At 48.3% G+C, this 19,462-nt stretch overlaps 1 protein-coding gene across 3 annotated transcripts in view; it reads right to left on the bottom strand.

Moving 5' to 3' along the window:
- The window catches only part of LOC112570375 (delta-like protein 1), a 69,537-nt gene that overhangs the window by 31,822 nt on the left and 18,253 nt on the right, over positions 1–19,462 (bottom strand). The window contains exon 1 of one of the 3 annotated variants that reach the window (XM_025248790.1): positions 9,051–11,094. The exons of the other annotated variants lie outside the window; for them this stretch is intronic. The gene's annotated coding sequence lies outside the window, so the exon portion shown is untranslated. Of the gene's footprint in view, positions 1–9,050; positions 11,095–19,462 lie in introns of those variants that run through there. 3 annotated transcript variants of the gene reach the window in all.

The following is a 19,462-nucleotide window of genomic DNA, read 5'->3' as shown; positions in this document are numbered from 1 at the left end:
GGACGCCTGTCGATGTTCACGGTCTGTTGGTTGCTTTGGTTTATTTAGTACTCAGTAGGAAAGTACTTCTACCTTGCTGCGATTTCGCACTACCTCTGTTCCACATGCCGATTCCAGCTGCTCCCTGCAAGCTGCCCGAGAGATCAACGTCAGGCAAGGAATCACGTGCGGAGTGGGGGGGGGGTGTTTGAAGGCTGTCCTCCTCCCACCACCACCCGTCCTCGCGTTGCCAGAAGGCATGGCGCGTGGTGAAGGACGTCAGGTACCGACTGGCACCAACACAAATCACGATCCATGTCAGCAGTTGTACATCAATGGTCAACCAATGATGTGGCGCATTGACATCAGCCAGCTGTTCACCGTCTGTTAATACGAAGCTCACGGCGCTTTACAACTAGAAGTACAAATACATAATGTACAAAGCATCCATGCCTACAGGCCAAAATGAATCGCCTACAAACTACGATTAACAGTAACAGGAAGACGATGTACAGATAATCTAGCTCAGTGATGTCCAACCTTTTATCGCCCGAGGGCCGCACTGGACACTCGCGGGCCAGAACATGGCGGTTTTGCCAGAATCACGACACAAAAAATGAAATTGTGTTGTGTCTGGTTAAAATAAGTGGGCCGGATGTGGCCCGCGGGCCGTAGGTTGGGCACCCCTGACTAGCTGTATGCTGTCTTGAGATTTCCCCCAAGTTGTACCCTGTCTATAAATCAAACAAGGGCGGTTTGCGGATGTGGGTGCTGTACACTGTTGCAGCTCAGTACCCAGTGTCCGCGGGAGATGTCAGGCGCGGTGGGCGATGAAAGAGCAAGGATGGGGGTGGGGGGGGGAGACAGAGTGGGAGGGTGCGTGCTAATCAAGCAGTGAGCGTAATGAGCGGTGACGGGGGCCGCTGTCTGTTCGCCTCGCGCCCAGCACGCGCCTGTCTGCCCTGCCTGGCCCCTCCCGCTCTCCTCCTGCTTGTCTGAGGTGCGAGGGTTCCGCTGTTTGTACAACCCTGCTGACTGAGGTTTTCTACTAATTATCTTTGATGCCCTCGGTACTAAAGAGTACCAGTACAAGACTGACAAACGTGCGTGGTTCTGTAGTACAGGTTGGGTAAGGTGGGAGAGGTGGTCAGCAGGACACTGCTGACGTTCGTTTGACGCCGAGACAGCAACTAGCGGCTTTTGGACATGGCGCTTATGGATTGGTCTCACTAATCGCACAATTCATCTCTGTCCTGCGAGTAGGGTTTGTGCCCCTACTTTGTGGGACCCTTGAAGGCGCACTCTGTCCCACGCCAGCTAACCGTTTATGGTGGGAATGGCGTTTATGGCGATTCTTTGCCAAGAGAAGGTGAGTGTGGTGAAGGAACTGCTCGTAAAATCAAAACATCGAACATGTGTATGCGTATGTGTGTGAGTGTGTGCGCGCGCGTGTGAAGAAAGAATGAATGTGGGTCAGAGACGGAGCGGGAGAAGATGAAAAAAAAGGTCAGTTTGGGAGGGAGAGTCGTCTGGCTTTTGTCGTCCTCCTGACTTCGCCATCGTTTCCTGGACTGGTGCACCTCACATCACATCAGCCCGACGCCCTGCAATTAACTTGGATCACTATCACCCGACCCTGCGGCTCGACTCCCTCGCAGGGACCAGTTTGGCCTTCTACCGCTGCGGCCCTGCCTCCCTCCTCCTCATCTTCCTCCCTTAGTGCATTGCTCCTTCCTCTTCGTCCAATACTCTCCCATACCTCCTTCCCTTGCACCCCCGCCCTCAGCGTACACCCCCACCCCGTGTACCAAGGCCTTTTGCCAGATGGCGAGTGCGTCCTTTGTATCGCTGGATTCTCAGCGGGGCAAAAAGACAGCACGTGCAACACAAGGGTGCCTCCGTGCGGGCCTGCGCTCGCCTGTCAATGGCTTTAACACGCGACACGCCTCGTTATACACTGGAGCCTGTTCCTCCCTCTCCCCCCAGCTCTTGCAGATTTACAGTTGTGGCAATGTGTTCAGGAGCTCAAGGGATGGAGGCGATTTCCTGAGAAGATCGCTTGACTTGGGTTGTCAAGGACGCTACACTATCGGGACTTGTTTTGTCTACCAGGTACCGTTACCGCGACTACGCCAGTCATGTGCTTTCCAAATGTCTTGTAGATGGGTGAAAAAAATATACTCACCACCATTGCATAAAGTTTCCCCATTTATTGGAAGTAAAATGAATGTATACGAACAGAACACATAAGAAAGATTAGCTAATTTGTTGTTCTTTCACAAAAATTAGGTAAACACACAGAGAGACAGCTTGCTAGCGACAAAGAAGTCAGACGACTGCAGCTTTGATCTTTGAGCTTTTAGTGTACCATACATGACACTAAACAAATCCTGATGGCTATACTGGTCACAAGACTGGTCATTAATGTCAACACCTGTTCATGATGGTCATCACTCTCTCCTTTACTACTTTCCCATCCCATTCCTCAAAAAAAATCTCCGCTAGGAGAAATATGAAAAGTTTAGGTTCAGTGCAGGCTGCAGGCTGGTGCCAAACCCAAGGCAAGATGTTTTGACCTAACGGTTCCGCTGATCAGTGCGACTGTGACTGACATGTAACGTGACATTGTGACAAACACGACGACCACAACCCCCCTCACCTCTTGCATCATGTGCTCGCGAGCAGCAAGCTGCTGACGGAGGGTAAAGGGGGTGGGGATATGTTAGGAGTTGGGGGGACTGAGGCTGCGGCAGGCTAGACGCTGGGTGGCGGGATGCTAGCGGGTGGGGGCGCATGCCTACAGTCCCGGGCGTGCGTGCGTGCGCGCGCCGTACGGAAGCCACGAGGCCCAAGCTCCTGCGGCTGAAGCGATTTCCTTTCGCTTAACGTGTCGACGCCATGACCGCCGAGACAAAACATTCTCGTCCCGCGTAACCGACTTTTCCACGTCGTCTGGCAGAAGTTGTTTGGTTCAGCAAGCCAAACACTAAGCCAGATAACAAACTGACAAAAACCGAGACACGTCACAAATGACCGGGACAGGCGCGTGCTAACCTCCACCACCACAACCCCCTCTCTCAAGCTAAACACGTTTTTTTCTGTGCGCCAGCGACACCACCCCACCTACACCCTCCCATCATCGAAGCTGATGTGCAGCACTGGTGTACGTAACTTCCCACAGTTCTCAGTGACATCACAATGGCCTGCTTTCTTTCAACTGCTGTGCGGGCAAAGAGCAGAGACTAAACCACTCATGTCCACCCAGCACACGGCGACCTGATTTGTCGGGTGGACAGGGCATGGAATCCAGGTACAGCCTCCAACATGAAACATCGGACGTCGAGAGCACAAACCACAATTCCCACCCACCCCCCATCCCAGGCTACTGTCTCACCTGTCTCACCTGTGCTCCCGTGAGACATTAGTCTCTCAGCACACATTGCATCCACCTCTTCGCAGCCTGCACTCACGACTCCGCTAGTGCGAGAGAAAGCCGACCAAGTCTGGTGCCTTGATTTATCGGCACAGAAGCGCAGGTTCTCGAGAAAAAGGAGCTTAATTAAAATTTATACTCGCAGGACCTACAAGACCAGGCGGGCGGAGCCAAGGCGTACAATAGCCCCAGCCCGATACAAGGTGAGGGTCAGTGTCTGACAAGGCTGCCAGGGTGAGAGTGGGGTGGGTGGGTAAGGCGCCCAGGAGGTGGAAAAGCAGAAAAAGGGATCAAGGAGGGAATCTCTAAGAAAAACAGAAGACAGAAGAATGAGAGGATTAATACGACCCACTGATAAGAGTAACGATCACATAAATACTGTAGGTAAACACTTGTATACTGTGAGAAGTGTAAGAGCATGAAGTCAGGCAGGACACACACAGCATGCAGAGAGAGAGAGAGCACGCAGAGTGAAAGTAGGAGGGGTCGGACCATCGCAAGGACCTCTTAGAAGAGTAAAACTGTCATAAAACAATGAGGAAATGACACCACGCTGTCAGATGGCAACTGAACACCGGCGCTATCCTATTTAAACTAGTTATATACTTATACACTACCTACATGGACATCGATATACACATACGCTACCTCAAGCTACATCACCTACAAGCAAAGGGCGCAAACTGATTGCGAAGAAAAAGTGACGCCATGCTCTGTGGTAACGATGTTCCATAACTCAAGCCAGGTGCATGCTTGTTCTAAGACAAAAAAGGGGGTAAGCTGGTAGGACCTGAACACTCCACCCATCCACTCATTACCCCCCCCCTATCCTCACACATACACAGTCTACCCATCATCGCTTTTTTTTTTTTTTTTTTTGGCCCCATTCCCCAACCCTCTCGTTTTTCCTGCTTGACTCGTAAAACGAGCGTTAAGCTCACACACACACATTGTTAGGTTTCTTCGTCAAATGCCAGCTGTGGTTCTAATTTCGTAAAAACTCTCTGCCCTTTGCTCTCTGACCTGTAAACAGATGACTCGAATCAGCGTCGTAAGTTACGCCGCATCCCAGGCAGCGGCAGAGAGAACGAAGGGAGACAACCGAGAGCTTAAGCCGTCGGCCACGCTACGTATTATCGCCCCATCGCCAGCATGCGCTTGCACGGCGCCGATTCCATGTCATCGTGCCACACGACAAGCTTTTCATCATGCGACTTATGTCCGCAGCAGCAGCTGGTGGAGCTAGCATCATTTTACAAACATGCCCCAAATATACGGGTACTTGTTTTTTCAAAACAAACTGTATCAATCGATAATAGGAGTAAACAAAAGAAAAAAAAAACAAAACCCACATCACCTATTATTATAATTTTGACTATTTTGTACGATGGCGATGAATGTCTAGCGGTAGTCGGTGAGTCACGCGGCAGGAGCAATGATAAGGAGCAGAGCCCCACTTCTGCCGATACGTAATGAGAGTATCACCGTAGTCCTCACGACCTCGACAACAACCCCACCCATACCCAGCATGGACATCGACAACTCCCGCACCAAGTTACCGGCGTTTTCCCACCCCTTTTACCCCTCCCCCTCCCACACACATCGCCAGTATTTTCTTGCCACTGAGTAGTGTCTGAAAGGCCACTTTTCGTCTCTGCGCCAAGCGGGTGAAGGGTGACCCACGTTGACAGCACCGGCGCCGAGGTAGCAGAAGCCGGACTACAGGCGGCGCCCTTCTCTGTCCATTACTTGCTCCTCCGACCACGGTTCACCTCAAGCGTGACCCAGCTCCTGGACGAAGTCGCGTTGAGTGGCAATCAGGTGGCCAGAGCCTAGGTGACAAGTGGCCATCGTCCATCGAGTGTCCAGCTGACCAAATGGTCCAGTAGTAAAGTCGACATCGTTCTCACGGGAAAGAAATACACAGGTCCTGTCCTGCGACCAGACCGACACCGCCGACAGACTTACACTACATTTGTAGGTGACAGACTGTCTGGAGGACTACAATCACTAACTGAAGGTTTTGTTTTGAGATTAAAATATTAAAAGCGAGAGTTTAGGTCGGAGGTCTCATCGCACGACATGTAGTAAATGTGAGAGATCAACTTTCCCCATTACTTATAGTCAGGTACATACTTTAAACAACTATTAAACAACTATGTGGCCACTTCTTTAAAAGTAAAATTTTTTTTTTAGATAACTGCCATAAGAACTCGCTGAATACTAAGGGTCGTATGTCTTGCATTCAAATCTCGTCACGGGCACGATGCTTTTTTTTTTTTTTGTGCACATGGCACTTGCTTACCGTCAAAGCCTATTATAACCATAATTGATGGCTCAGTGTAAAACAGCAGTTCCCTTCCCTTTCTGTTTACTTGTTTCGCATGCCTGCCTGTTAGTTGTTAACAGCTACAAGGCCACTATTAGCACATGAAATTTTCCTTCAAGTCTCTTTTGCGGTTAGTAGGTAATCAACTGAGCATTCCATCTGTCGCACGTTACCCGTCTTCAATCAACTGTACCCGGGCTCCCTGATGCTCCCGATCTGATAAAGAGCTGTGATAAGCGAGTGCTTTATGTCCTGTTTGTCCTTCCCTTTCGCTCTCGCCTTGCTGTGTGCCACAGCCTCAGCAAGATGGACGGACTTTGCCAAGACTTTCATACTGGCGGCCGTTGTCATGCGACTGTGAGAGTGGTCTCTGAAGTGCTCAAAGCAATATTACCATATGACTAAAACAAGTTGCCAGGCTATTGGGAGGTTTGTGGAGAATCGGCTATGTGTGTACCAGGGTGTTTAAATATTGTGTTTATTCCTTGTTACTCCTCGCAACAATGTAGGTAGTCCGCACTTTTCACACAGGTCTATCGACAAACATTTGGAAACACAAGATTCGTGACCCTGTTGACAAATGATCATAATTATGCGAAGCCAAATACTAGACTTCAGCTGTCCCTCCAGTATATTCCCAACAAAGTTGCTGATATCGGAGAAAACATGAATACAGCAAACGGCGGCCGCAGCGGAAGGCGTTTACGCGGTGCAAGGGAAGTAATTCCAACAATGTCTCAATGGAAGTCTATACGCAGTTCCTGTTCTTGGCACACAAGACAAACAGCTGAAGCATGCTGACTTGGCACTATCTGAGCAGTTCTCCGGTCCGCCGCTAGACCATCTTCAACTTCCCTCAGTTCGCAGTGGTTTACTGTTCTTCTGATAAACAAACTTTCTTGTACAGGCGAACATTTCTAGCCACAACCGAGCAAATTGTGGCCACCAGAAACACAACAGGTGACAGCTGTGACCGGCATTCCCTAACATCTCGCTTGACTTTAACCAAGCGTAAAGAAAAGCAAATTGCGACTGAGGAATTAGTCTCCTGTAATCTAGTTGGCAACTTAGGAAACATAACAAAGGTTTGATATTTGAGTATTTCCTGCTACAAGCACTTCACGATATCTCCAACAAATCAAACTGTTAAATATAATGTTGTCTTCACATTTTTATGTGAAACCAATGTTTCGGAGGCACTTTTGTGACAAATCGGAAATGTAACACCGTGAATATGTTTTGGTTAAGGTCCTCTGCAGACAGAACGACAGTCATCGAAAGTCTGATAAAAGGGACTGTGAAAATAAAGCCTCACTGCACAACGGGATTAAAAAAAAAAAAAAAAAAAAGCGGTGTTCATTTGCAGTCAAGGACCACAACACAACAGCACGTGCTGCACTGCCACCCCATCACAAGGCTCAACAGTTACAACAAGTGACTACAAGGTGGGAACAACCGCCGCCACTCGGCTCAAAACTGCTGAAAGTGACGTCGACTGTGTTTCAGTTGACATAAAACATTGGGATGGATTTGTGTGTGTGTGTGGTGGGTGCGTGGAGGGGTAAGAAATCTAGCGTGTCAATTCATATATACAAATAAAATGAATAGAAATTGAGAGAAAGTGGGCGGAACAAGATTATCGATCCTACCAAATAAAATGTGACAAGTATTGTTCTCCCACCCACCACTACAAGATTTAACAAAGAATACAAAATGCTCATCGTTTGTTTATTTCTTCGCTCTGTGGAAAGCTTCTCCTCTGATCCAACTTTCGCGCGTCGATCTGGAAGTACCGGGCTCTCTACCCACCAGACCTCCCACTGCAACGGACTAGAACACGGGTGGGCAAAGTACCGCCCGTCTGCCTAAATGAAGTGCACTTATTTTCATTTCTTTCTCATCCTGGGTTATTTGATTGAAATCCTATTTAGCAAGTACAACAGCGTTAGACATCGACAGCCCGTAACATTCTAACACAATGTACAAAGATGATAAACAACACAGTTAACATGTCTGGTGGAGTCGCTAGAGAGCATCAAGCGGCTGCCTTCAAAAGAAAGGTTAGTTTTAAAGTTTTATTTTGAGTGAATTTAAACAGCTTCACTTTACAAAATAAACTGGGTACATGAAGGCCATTGTGTACTCATTTGTTGTCTATTCCATTGTCTCTAGGTTTGCTGTGTAGTCACGTGGGATTTACCGCCCCGCAGCCTAGCTTAAAATACTGAGAAAAAAAGAAAACTTTGGCCACCCCTGGACTAGATGGAGGAGTGTATGAGGACACCAGCATCAAGGCCTTGCTATCATAATCTTCTGCTTACATGGCACTCTGCGGGAGCCATTACCACTGGTCGATGAGCATGTCGCGACCACACTGCGTGACGAGGGCGCTATTCACAGAGGCACACTAACAACTCACGGAGGTGGTTATCAAATGAGTGCTAGTCCAGTCAGCCCAGCAAACACCCTGTGTGAAGCAACCTCCCCTTCCCAGAAGCAGCGCTGGCAAGTTTATTTACGCTATAATATTGGGTAACACATAGAATACTTATATTACAGTATCTAGTCATGAACTTGCTAGAAGATTGTTAATGAAGGCGAACATACAACCAGCGCCCTCAGTAATTAAGTGATGGCGGTTGGCATTCCGCGCGTGATGATGGCGGCGGTTACTGGGGAACGATGTCAATGTTACCATATTCGCCAGCTGACAACCTCACAACCGGTTTCGTGTTCCCAAGAATGACTAAAATATTAACACAGAGTTGAAACTAAGACCTACTGTGGTTGGGGTTTGCTTTCAGCGGACTGTGAATAATTTCAAGAATGTTTTCTCTGCGATTTGCGAAGCTATAAGCTGTGCATTCCTATCGTGTTTTGGAGGTTTTTTTTTTTAAAAAAAGATTTGTTCCATTTCCTCAAGTCGAGAGTTGTATAAGAGTTACACAATACTGAAGTACCTGAATCCTCAACTAGAGACTTGTCATAAGAGAGTTAACACTACAGTAAAGGAATTGAAAGAGGGAATTGAGTGAATGTTTACCTGAGGCATCATAAGATTTTGTGCGTTATCACTATCTTCTGCTGAAATGGTGAACTACAAACTGAAACTGTTCTACCCCCCACCACCACCACTCACACAAACATGGACTTGCATCGAATGATGTTAAGAACGACTACATTCATTGCCTGGTTCATCTGGATTAAAGCATCTATGTCTCACAAATATTAAAGGTGCGGAAAGGTTACTGCTCTAATGATTTGGGGGGAAAGCTTTCCCATAAACACTTCATGTTCTACTCAGCTCACCTGAGAGACGGCAGCAGCGGCTTCTCCTCCCCCTCTTGCACCGAGATACGCAAGCCGACTGTTATATGGTGCAATGTGGCGGTACAGTCCGGATGTGCGGCGTTCCCAGAACAGAGCCTCCTGTCACAGTGTTATGTATCCAGCCTCCCTGGGTTCTTCTCATGGACACAATCCCCTGCACTGTCTCGCCCCCTTGTGTCCCTCCCGCTCCAACTTGGGCTGCAGGCGGGCAGTAGGAAATATCCACACAGACAACAAACAGGGCTGGTCAAAGGGGAGGGGTAAACACGCGCCACGCAAGGGAAACACTTCTCGTCTGCCCCCTCCCCTCTCCTGCCCGCATATGGAGGATGGAGTGCAGGAGAAAGAGAGAGAGAGCTGGCAGACACAACGAGTCACTGAGGTTTGTGCTTGTAGAAGACGTGTGCAAGGTGCACTCACATTCCACAGACGTCCCCTAATGGAACACCAGCATCACCCACGGAATCTGGTGGACGGGTGGGGTGGGGGCAGGAATGCTAGACGAAAGATTAAACAGACGACGACTGTGGCCTGCTGGTCCCTCAGCTGTGACCCGCCCGTTATAAGACTGGACATGGCTGATCGTTCTCTCCAAACCACGGACACATGGACACCTTCGCCATCGACGTTAGGTCCTAACGGCCCACGTCTTCATCCGTCACGTGCACGTCTTCCATTCTGCAGTTTGTTTCTCTGTCCTTGGTTCCTGCACACGGCGACTACAGGTAAGGTGACAACACAATCAGCCGATAACTACAGGTGAGAAGCACTTAAATCCTTATTACTTTGCCACAAAGGAAAAAAATGTTGGTGTCGAATTCTAGGATCAGGTCACGATTCCAGCCGAGTGTAAAGAAGATGCTAGAACCACCTTACTGCACATACCCGTGAGGCTTACCTGTCTCGCATGTCGGTGTGGCTTTCATCGGCGGAAACCGATCAAGTCACTGGTGTGGGTCCTGAAGACACAAGAAATGTTTACTCGACCCGAACGCGCGCGGGTGGAAAGAGCACAGCAAGTGGCAGTCTCAGATATCCCATCAGCCACCGGTGCTGGCCTCACATCTGCAGACACACTTCAGCACAGAACATGGCACGATATGCAGCGGCTGATATCGCACACCACCATCACAAAGCAGCCACACCCGCCGCACACGTCGAGTAAGCAGTTTGCAGCAAGGCCGCGGCACAACAAAAGCCGACTTACAACTGCAAGCTCGCGCCTGGCCTGGCCTCACCCCACCATCGCTCTCTGGTCCGGAAGGTCGTAGGTGTGTCTCGTGTCTCGTGCGTGAAATTCGATCTTCTGCTCAACCCCCTTAAAGAACAACAGCGACGATTCCTCATCGATATATATTTTTTTTAACCACCTCCGTTTCCACAATGTCATCGTAACATCATCCCACGAACGATAATGCGGCTGTGCCAATAGCCGCCAGGCTCCCCGCTGCTTCAGTATTGAACTACTTACGAGAGTTGTCTCGGCTACGGCACGAGAACACGCGAGGCTATCAACCAAAAGGATTTTTTTTTTCTTAAATCCACAACATTGAATCAACTCGGTCAGCGGTACACAAATTCTCGAATTAGTTTGACACGGCAGAATGCAGTATTGATGTAAAGACAGCGCTGAAGGCTACGAGCACGCATTTCCTCTTGTACCTCGGCGAGCAAATCCTTCCGACAGATGCAAGAAAAAAAAGCCCACGTGCCTGTGACATCCAGCAGGGAGTTTATGGGATCACTGAAGTAATTAAGTCTCGACTGCGTGGGCCTAACTGACTGACGCCTTCACGAAGTGTCAACGTCTGAGGAAAGTTCATCGGTGTGACAGTACTACACTGTATCCAACTGTCGTCTGCCGAGGAACTCCGTCTGGTGTCCCCAAACCTTCAGTTTCAAAAAGGCCGTCAGCAGAAATCGCTCTGATGACCAGAAATAATTTTCGCCTTGGTGGACAAGAAGCAGAAAGGCATCTGCACACGCCGGACTGGCATAAACTCCGGGAACCAACTGACGAGGGGGGAAAAAAAGTATTTCAAAAAAATCACGTGACTAAGAGTGCGCGAGCGTCAGGCCACGAGCGTCACGACTCCGCGAAGCTCGTCTTGTTTCATGGTGTGAAGCTTGTAGATGGCAACACTTGGCTACATGATCCTGACTTACCTACAACAACAACGGGCTCGGTGACAGCACAATTAACACACAGACGTGTCGACGAGCAGCAAGAGCCGCCAATCAAACGGCGAAAGGGTCTGTGTAGGAGATCATGGCGAGGTCTTCGTCAAACCAAGTTCTAGCCCCGCACCCGCGCACAAGAGATTGTTTATGCATGCGTGTGTGTGTTTGTGTGTGTGAGAGAGAGAGAAGGGATGTGTGGTGAATGTGTTCGTGTTCCTACGTGGCTATAGCTGCGAGTCTGACTCCACATCCTCATGACAGTAACGCCCATCTCTGGATGATGCACTCCATACTTCGCGTTTTTCTCGATTTTGTTTCTGATTCACGAAAATTTTGTTACACTCGCCTTTTGTCTCACTTTACCGATTCTCGACATAAAGAGAATTCTTTTTTTTTTTTTGCACTCCATTCCACCCAAGACATATACATGTGTATATATATAGATGATGACGCGACAAGTGTCATGAACTTTATGTTTGCGACGCTGAATAGCAAAGTCGTGGATCGAATTTCACATTGTCATAACAACAGCTAATATTACAGGACAAGTTCGCTTCATTAAGAGCGTGAATCGCCAGGACTGGAGAGCGGTGACCATAATGGAGAAAGCTGACAAACGGTTGGTGAGACGCTTCGTAGGTGCAGCGAAATATGTCAAACCTCGTCAAAGTCTTCTTGTTGGTGCCGTGATGGTGGCGGTGGTGGTTTGTCTCTGAGTCCTTTTATAAAGCCATCAGTTATGACTAAATCCACTATATGACTAATGCATGTTTAGGTCACGTTCAGGTCACCACCAGAGGGAGCTTGGCTTATGGAAAAAGGAACGAATGAGAAACGAAAAGAGCGGTTGCTGCAAAGCGGTGCCGTTTGCGACACATGACCCGACCATAAACTGGGCGGTACCCTGCTCCACTTTTTTTTTTGTAGTCTGAATAGCTGGTATAATTCGATACAAATACATTGTGCGAACAAAGAGACGTTAAAGATGGTTTCATCACTTACATCTTCATGTGCAATGTGACAGCTTCCAATCGAAGAACGTTTGCTTGCAGGATGTGAATCATCCAAATGGCTGCCCACCTAGCATGCCTCAATGTGGGAAAATGGAAATGTCAGCAAACGTGTTGATGTGATTAATTTCATAACTCCAATAAATAAATAAATAAACTTCCAACGCAATGATGCCTGACAGGACAGGACAAACACAGGACAGACACAAATGTGGGAGGTGAAGGAGACGGCGACCAATCGAGGAAGTTTGCGGGACAAAATCGCTCACTTAACAACTCCAACAACCAGCCATTGAGAGCCGGACATAAACAGCTTCTGGCTGCGACAACCTGGGGGAAGGTAACCTCGGGAGTCGTGTTACTGGGAGGGTAAAGCCGTCTGTCCCACCTAAATGAAGAGGTCTAATAGGTTACTGTTCTTGGCTCTAGTGGCGGTCCTATCTGTAACGGCAATTTTTATTTCGCTTTGTACCGTTTCCTCAGTCTTTTAAACACTTTGTGCGGCCGTTCCAGTCACCGACGGTTCTGCAAAGCGCCTACCTGTGATAGGGCACACCATTGCCAGTCACGACACCTCGTTGTTACCTGTCGCACGGAGGGACGGGCGCTAACAACTTGCAGGCACTTGCTGCTCACCACAAGGGGACTCTGTGTTCGTGTCTTTGTTCGGTCCAACTGAATCTTTGGCATAAGGTCACACGAACAGCTTATCTAGTTAATCTCACCCTGCAAGTCTGGCCAGCCATGCGAACACAATGTCAAAGGAGGCTCAGGAGGTCAGGAGCAGAAACAAGGGGAGGAGTACACTGTATGTGGAACTCTCCCGACACTGCAACGCTGTGCTGCACTGCTGCTGTACTGCTGTACTGCTCATTAGACAGGCCGCAGATTGCGCAGATAATGTCATGTGTGACGTGTACAGGTGAAGTCTGCCAAGACCAACGCTTAGCTTCTTGTCAAGTTCTCCGCTGTTAGTCTTGGCGAGCCTTAACCAAGAATGTGACTAAACCGGAAGCTTTGTAGTAGCATGCCTCGTTTTAGGACTTAATCTAAAATGTGAATAAATCGGTAGCTTTGTCTTCTCATGCCTCGGTTTAGATCAACAGGTCCTACGGGCATGCGCACTTGAGCGCGACTTACAAATACTGCCTGCTTGAGACATGACTGAGATTGGCGAAAGGGTATGCTGTTCAGACTTTGCATGCCTTGTGGATTCCTTTCTCTGAAATGTTCTTGTTGTGTTCTTTTATGATGATGATGATGATGATGATGATGATGAAAAAAAATCGCTGGTATAAAAAATCGCCTGCCAGCAATCCAGTAATACAAGTTCGTGTTCAAACGACAGAAATTACACGAGACGATTCTCTGTCTCTCACTCGCACTCGTTAGACGATACACGGCGCCGCTAAGGACGGCGAGGTCGGTGGGAGCACACGTAGGCCTCTGACTGCAGATGTTGGCTACAAGTTGCTGATATTTGCGACAACCAGAAAGTACTCAGCCTCAGCTTTGTGGAAGGAGACATAGAAGTGAAACAGTGCTGTGACATCATCAACTGTCCTTGGGCAACCGGCATCATGTACCATCATGTTATCATCTTGAGCCACGCAGACACCCGCTGGTGTCACATTGTCAACAGTGAGCACGTGTTGTCTGCTGCGAGTTCTGTTGGTGAACATCGTTTTTGCAAATAGTTCTCTCTCTTTTATATATACACGGGTACCTGGCGTTGTCCGGGTTCTTCTCTGCAAGGGAGGTCAGAGGGTCATGTTCAAGGTTTTTGTTTGGCTTGTTTTCTCGCTGGCAAAGGATGTTTTTTAATCATTGCGGAATTGACCCTTACCCTGACCCTTACCAAACTGTTTATGAATTTGTTCATACTAAAGTAGTTCTCCCGCAAAATTTGGTTGAAATTAGACAAATGGCGAGGATTTGAGTAGAAGACAAAGACACGTGACTACACTGGTTTATTGGATATATACACAGTCCATCTCTCTATGTATCTTGATATTTTGGTATCATGGTGTCAGTATGCAGCTTCCTGCTCCTATCACAAAAAGATATGACATGACGAATCATTGCACACACACCAGCAGTGGCGAGTTCCTCCGCCGGACAAGAAGACAATAAGGGATAAAAATTAAAATAAAATGAATAGGCATGCGGATGGATAAAAGAACGATTTTTCTCTGTGCCGCGAACACAATGGTTAAAAATTTAACACACGTGACTTCGCGATTGACAGATCCCTTGGCAACAGCCTCGTCTGAGAAGATAACAGAGACAGAAATTAATTGCTTATTAAGTTTTAATTACGCAACGTGTTTTTCATGAAGAGTTCATAGCTTTGGGATGAATGAAGTCTGTCCTGCTATCTATCTGTCTCAATTTTTTTTTCTCTCTAGCTCTCTTCGTGACTTCTTTCTCTGCCGGATGTGGATTGTTTCAATAACAGATTGCACGAATAACGGTACATTATACCTTTGCATGTTTTTTAATAAACGAAGCCCAGGAACTAGCAGCAGCTTAGTTCCGCTACGATGCACATGACTACACACCGCTAGTCTGTCGTCGATGACACGAAAGGTCAGTCAAGCTTTAGTAGCTTTCCGTTGAAACCAAGCGGCCTGCCAGCCTGTCCTCACCAGAGGGCGCCTTGAAGACAACAACTGCTCGCGAGACACAAACACACAACACTGAAACCAAAGCTGGAAATGCTCGGCTGGCCACTAGTGCTCCTTGCTGCTCCCCGGAGGTCGTCCACCATGAGCATGACAAAGGCATGTGAGGGGGACAGGGTCACGCCTGAGTGCACAGCCTCGGTGTGACGTCGATGTGTTATCGTCTTCATCGATACGGAGATGTATCGATTTTAAAAAAGTAACCAGAAAAAGTATTTTGTTCGCGCTATGTAACTCTACAAACAGTAACTTGTCCGACTTCAGACAATGGACATCAGAAACTTGAAGTACCGCTGTCACTGACAGTAAAAACTCACCTACATACATGTCATCAGCATTTACTGTCTTTACACGAATCTCATAAATTTTTTGGGGGGGAAATGGAACCCTGAAAGAAGGTAATAAACTGAAAAATTTCCCTTTTTCTTGCTCTGTCTCTCTCTCACTCTCTCAGAATTCAGTTTGCCACTACGAGCAGCAGATCAGAACTAAGCAAGTCCTCACACTTTACCACAATTTACAGGTCAGAGTTCAACATGTCCTCACAGTTCACCTCTGTATTGTCTGTATTTCGACACAAAAGGGTCGCACGAGTACCTCCAGCCACACGCTCGTACCCCGACACAGAAACCTGATTTCGGTCGTACCCGAAGTTCCATCCAGTCCTTGACACCATGAAGACGGGTCAAAAGACCAAGTGGCTCAACGGGTGTCACGTGCCCTGGCAGACTTCCTGGTGGTTTGTGTGGCGACAGAGAGATATTAATCATCGCCTTCATCGAAGTCTGCGTTGAACAGGTCGTCCATGTTCATTCTGTCTTGTTTCCGAGTCACTGCTTCCATTCTTGCTCTTTGATTGTGTGTAGCTCTTGTTCGTAAACTTTGTATTCTACGTCTCTCAACCCCTCTACGTCACATTGCCTACGTCCCAACCCCTCTACGTCACGTTGTCGCTAGTACGAGTCTGTTGCCTGCTTCTGTAGATAGTTTATCTCCTTCATCGTTTGTCTTTATTGTTTATTTGTTCAGGATTCAATGTCTACATTCTAAGACTCTAGTTGGCCCTTGTGTCCAGTCTGTGAGGTCTTCTTCAAGTCCTGCTTGCTGACAGCGAGTCCGATAAGGCTCGGCAGGCGCTGTCACGTGTTAGTGCTGGAGTCCACCAAGTGGACTGTTTCACGCTGTTTAAAGCCTGCGACCCCAGTTAGCCCCAGTCTGCGATAAGAAGAAACAACTCCACCGGCTGACCTCGGGTCAAGCTGATACTGTGCTGTCCAAGGCATTCGCTCTCAAATCACCGACACGGCAGCGGAGATAACCCGGGTATAGATGACTTTGATCCGAGGAAATTCCTTGCACCGAAAAGTTCCAACCGTCTCCTCGTGACGTGACAAGCGTTCACCAAGCGCCCTCGACAGGTCCGAACAGCATCACAGGACGTAACAGACCAAGTACTAACTGCCAGGACTGCCATCCCTCGCTCCTTTATTGCCCACAGTTGGTGTCTGTGCCACTCGTGTACCTGTGGAAAGTCTGCGCAATAAAAGGCGATCCGCTGGCTCGTGTGATCTGAGGTTCAAGACCCAGAGTGCTTCATGTAACCCAAGCCGGAAGTCACTAGTGAGCTTCTTCAGCATCTGGTTGGACGTCTACACCTCGGTGCATAAAAATCACGTGATCATGTTTGGCTACCTTCATAGTCGTTATATTTAATACTTGATGTTTTGGTTAAAGAGGTCAGGTAAGCTTTCAGTTTGCAGACTTCATAAAGATATTCGGGAAGACTTCAGTGGTCCTCCCTGACAATCTCTCTTTCGCTCGCGCAGTGAAGTCCTATTGTTCTTTATTCTTCCTTGGAACTCACACCCACGCATCTCAATATCCTACCTTACAGACACTAGATATGTACAGAGGTTCGCTTTAATTTTTTTTTTTTTTGAAGTCTATTTTGAGTCGTATATCTTTTGTTCTCTTTATCCATCATCCTCATCGACAACAAAAACATTTCCCAGCACGCACATTAAATTATTAAATTTATCTTCTCGTGATATTGCATTTTTTTCATTATTTTAGTTTTTTTAAAAAACTACTCAAAGCGAGCATCTTAAATTTGACAGCAACAACAGCTGGTACCCGGAAGTTGCTGGAGGGGATGAGAGTTGAGGGTCGCTGCATGTGTTCTGGCAACCATTAGCCAATTGTGGAAATAAGCAGTTACGGTTGTTTTTATTCCCCTCCTCGCGCGTGCTGCAGGTTTGCGGAGAGACGAAAATATGCCAACACCGTTTTCTTTGAAGGTTCGTATTAATTAACTCTTGCTCCCCTCCCCCACCTCCAGGTGTCCCGGGGGCTGTCTGCCCAGCATGGTGCGAAGCTGCGAGGCCTTGAGGAGTTCGCTCAGCGCCCTCGTGTGGTGATGCCACCAAACAAGTGCTCGAGCACTCCACGAGCCTCAGGCTCCGGGTGCAAAGGAATTTACCTGGGTACTGTACTCCATCTTAGCGGCCGGTAAAACACAATCCAGATTTACTCGTAAAGCCAAATGCTAATCTTTGCCAATGAAGTATGTACTCTGTTGCTACGTGTCTCCGATGGTTAAAGGCAACAGGAAGTTGCTGATGGTTGCTGTCCCTTTAGGAGCGAGTCCTGCTTTCAGACACGAGAAGCCAAAGCCCTCCAAAAACCTCATTAAGAGCGAGTTTCGCTCGGTACAATAGGTCCCTGTCGTTGTAGCATAAGTAATAAAGTAGCCGAAACTCTGGCCAAAGATAAATGATGGGAAGGAGCACGCGGTGAACACCAGGTGAGTGGCAACTGTCACTTCTCATTAGGACCCGAGGGCCATCACCTCGTTCTCGTGGTCCGTACCCTCTTCCTGTCCTACCTATCTCCCTCCAACCCTTCATCCTGCTCTACACAAGACTCATGCGGGAAAAGAAAATAAAAACCATACTCACAAGCCACAAGAACTGTGCCATCGGAAGATGACTGGCAGTGTCCTTGAAAGACAAGGGATGCGAGCACGCGCTGGAGGAGGTGTAAGTGTGAGCGAGGGCTCCAGACACAAGAGTGCCTGCAGCAGTGTCTGAGAGAACTTGGTTCCCTTAACTCCCAAGATGTATTGGAAGCATTACGCTGATGGATCACGAGTGGACCCTCATCATTCCCATCCACCCCAATCCACCCCGACCCCTCCTCCATCGCACGTGAGTCGTGCCACCTTCGTCTCGTTGTTGCCTGCATGCACCAGACGCTTCACGTCAGCTTGCAGCGGTCTGATGGTTGGTTGGTTGATGAGTGCCTCCATTTAATAATGTTATCGGAGAATTGGGAAATGATTGGGGTGGGGGAGTGGTAGAGAGGGAGTAAAGTGGAGCACATCACACCCACAAACATCCTTGCAATCACCAAGAGAGAAATGCTAGTCCACGTCCCATGGGCCAGGAGTTGGAAAATGTTAGTCTAAAGTTTTAATGTACTATTACCTAATAGGAGGGGATGACATTCTAGCTGATGAATATAATTAACGAAAAATTCCTGTTGAGGAGAGGAAGAAGGTAAGAGTCTAGGAACATTAGCACGTGACTTGTGTAGTCTACCTGCAGGACTGTAGCCATCGGACTAAACTCATCCACTGACAAGTGTCGGCCATAATTTACTTTGGAATGCCACAAGAAACAAAGGGTCGCCATTAACAATCTGATAAACACAGGTGTGAGAGATCACGATCAAAAAAGGAGGAGAATACAGAGTCCTGTCCCCCAACTGCCCACCCACAATTCCGCGGTCTTAAAAATAATTTTAAAAAAAGCTCGAGAGCTCATGGGATGCGAAACTGCAACTTCTCAAAACAAGGCAAGGGAGGGAGGTAGGAGCAACAAGGGGAAAGAATGTAGTGGTGGGAGGTATGGGGGTGGTAGGAGTACCAGACGACACTGTGGGGGTCGGTGCTGACGTTCCGTTGTGGGGTCCGTGGTGGGGTCCGCTGTGGGGCTGCGGAGGGGCTGCGGAGGGCAGTTTGCGGCTTGCGGACCGGAGTTTGCGGATCGTGTGGGGGAGCCCCAGCGCCGGGCCGTGGAGGTCCACTGCAAATTGTTGTCTTATTAAACTGGGCCGCCGCCCTCATGAAGAAGTGTTATTGTAGCGAGTGGCGCATAAGACAAACAGGGCGCCGGCGATGAACCAAAGTGGAATGCTAAACACGGGCCCCCCGACCCGGCTCTGTTCAGACCAAACACCGCACGCAGGAGCAAACACCAGGAGATAGCAGCGGGCAGGGGCACCACAGGGGCAGGGCAGGGGCAGGAGCGGGGAGGTCGTGTCAACAGTTCTCCAACAAACTTCTCAGAGCTTCACGTCGCAGCGGGAGCGGTACCCGTACCATGGAGACTACCGGGTAGATATAGGAGAAAAAGTCCCACGACTGTCTTCACAGGTAGAGGCGGGACTGTTATTAGTGCTCTAATCTGTTGTTCATTAGTTGTGGTTTTTTTTTTTTTTACTTGATTAATATTTG

The sequence above is a fragment of the Pomacea canaliculata genome, linkage group LG8 (genome assembly GCF_003073045.1).
Source record: "Pomacea canaliculata isolate SZHN2017 linkage group LG8, ASM307304v1, whole genome shotgun sequence".
In the NCBI taxonomy this organism is placed as follows: Eukaryota; Metazoa; Mollusca; class Gastropoda; order Architaenioglossa; family Ampullariidae; genus Pomacea; species Pomacea canaliculata.
The sequence above is the reverse complement of the archived record's forward strand: the minus strand, read 5'-3'. Positions and strand labels throughout refer to the sequence as shown.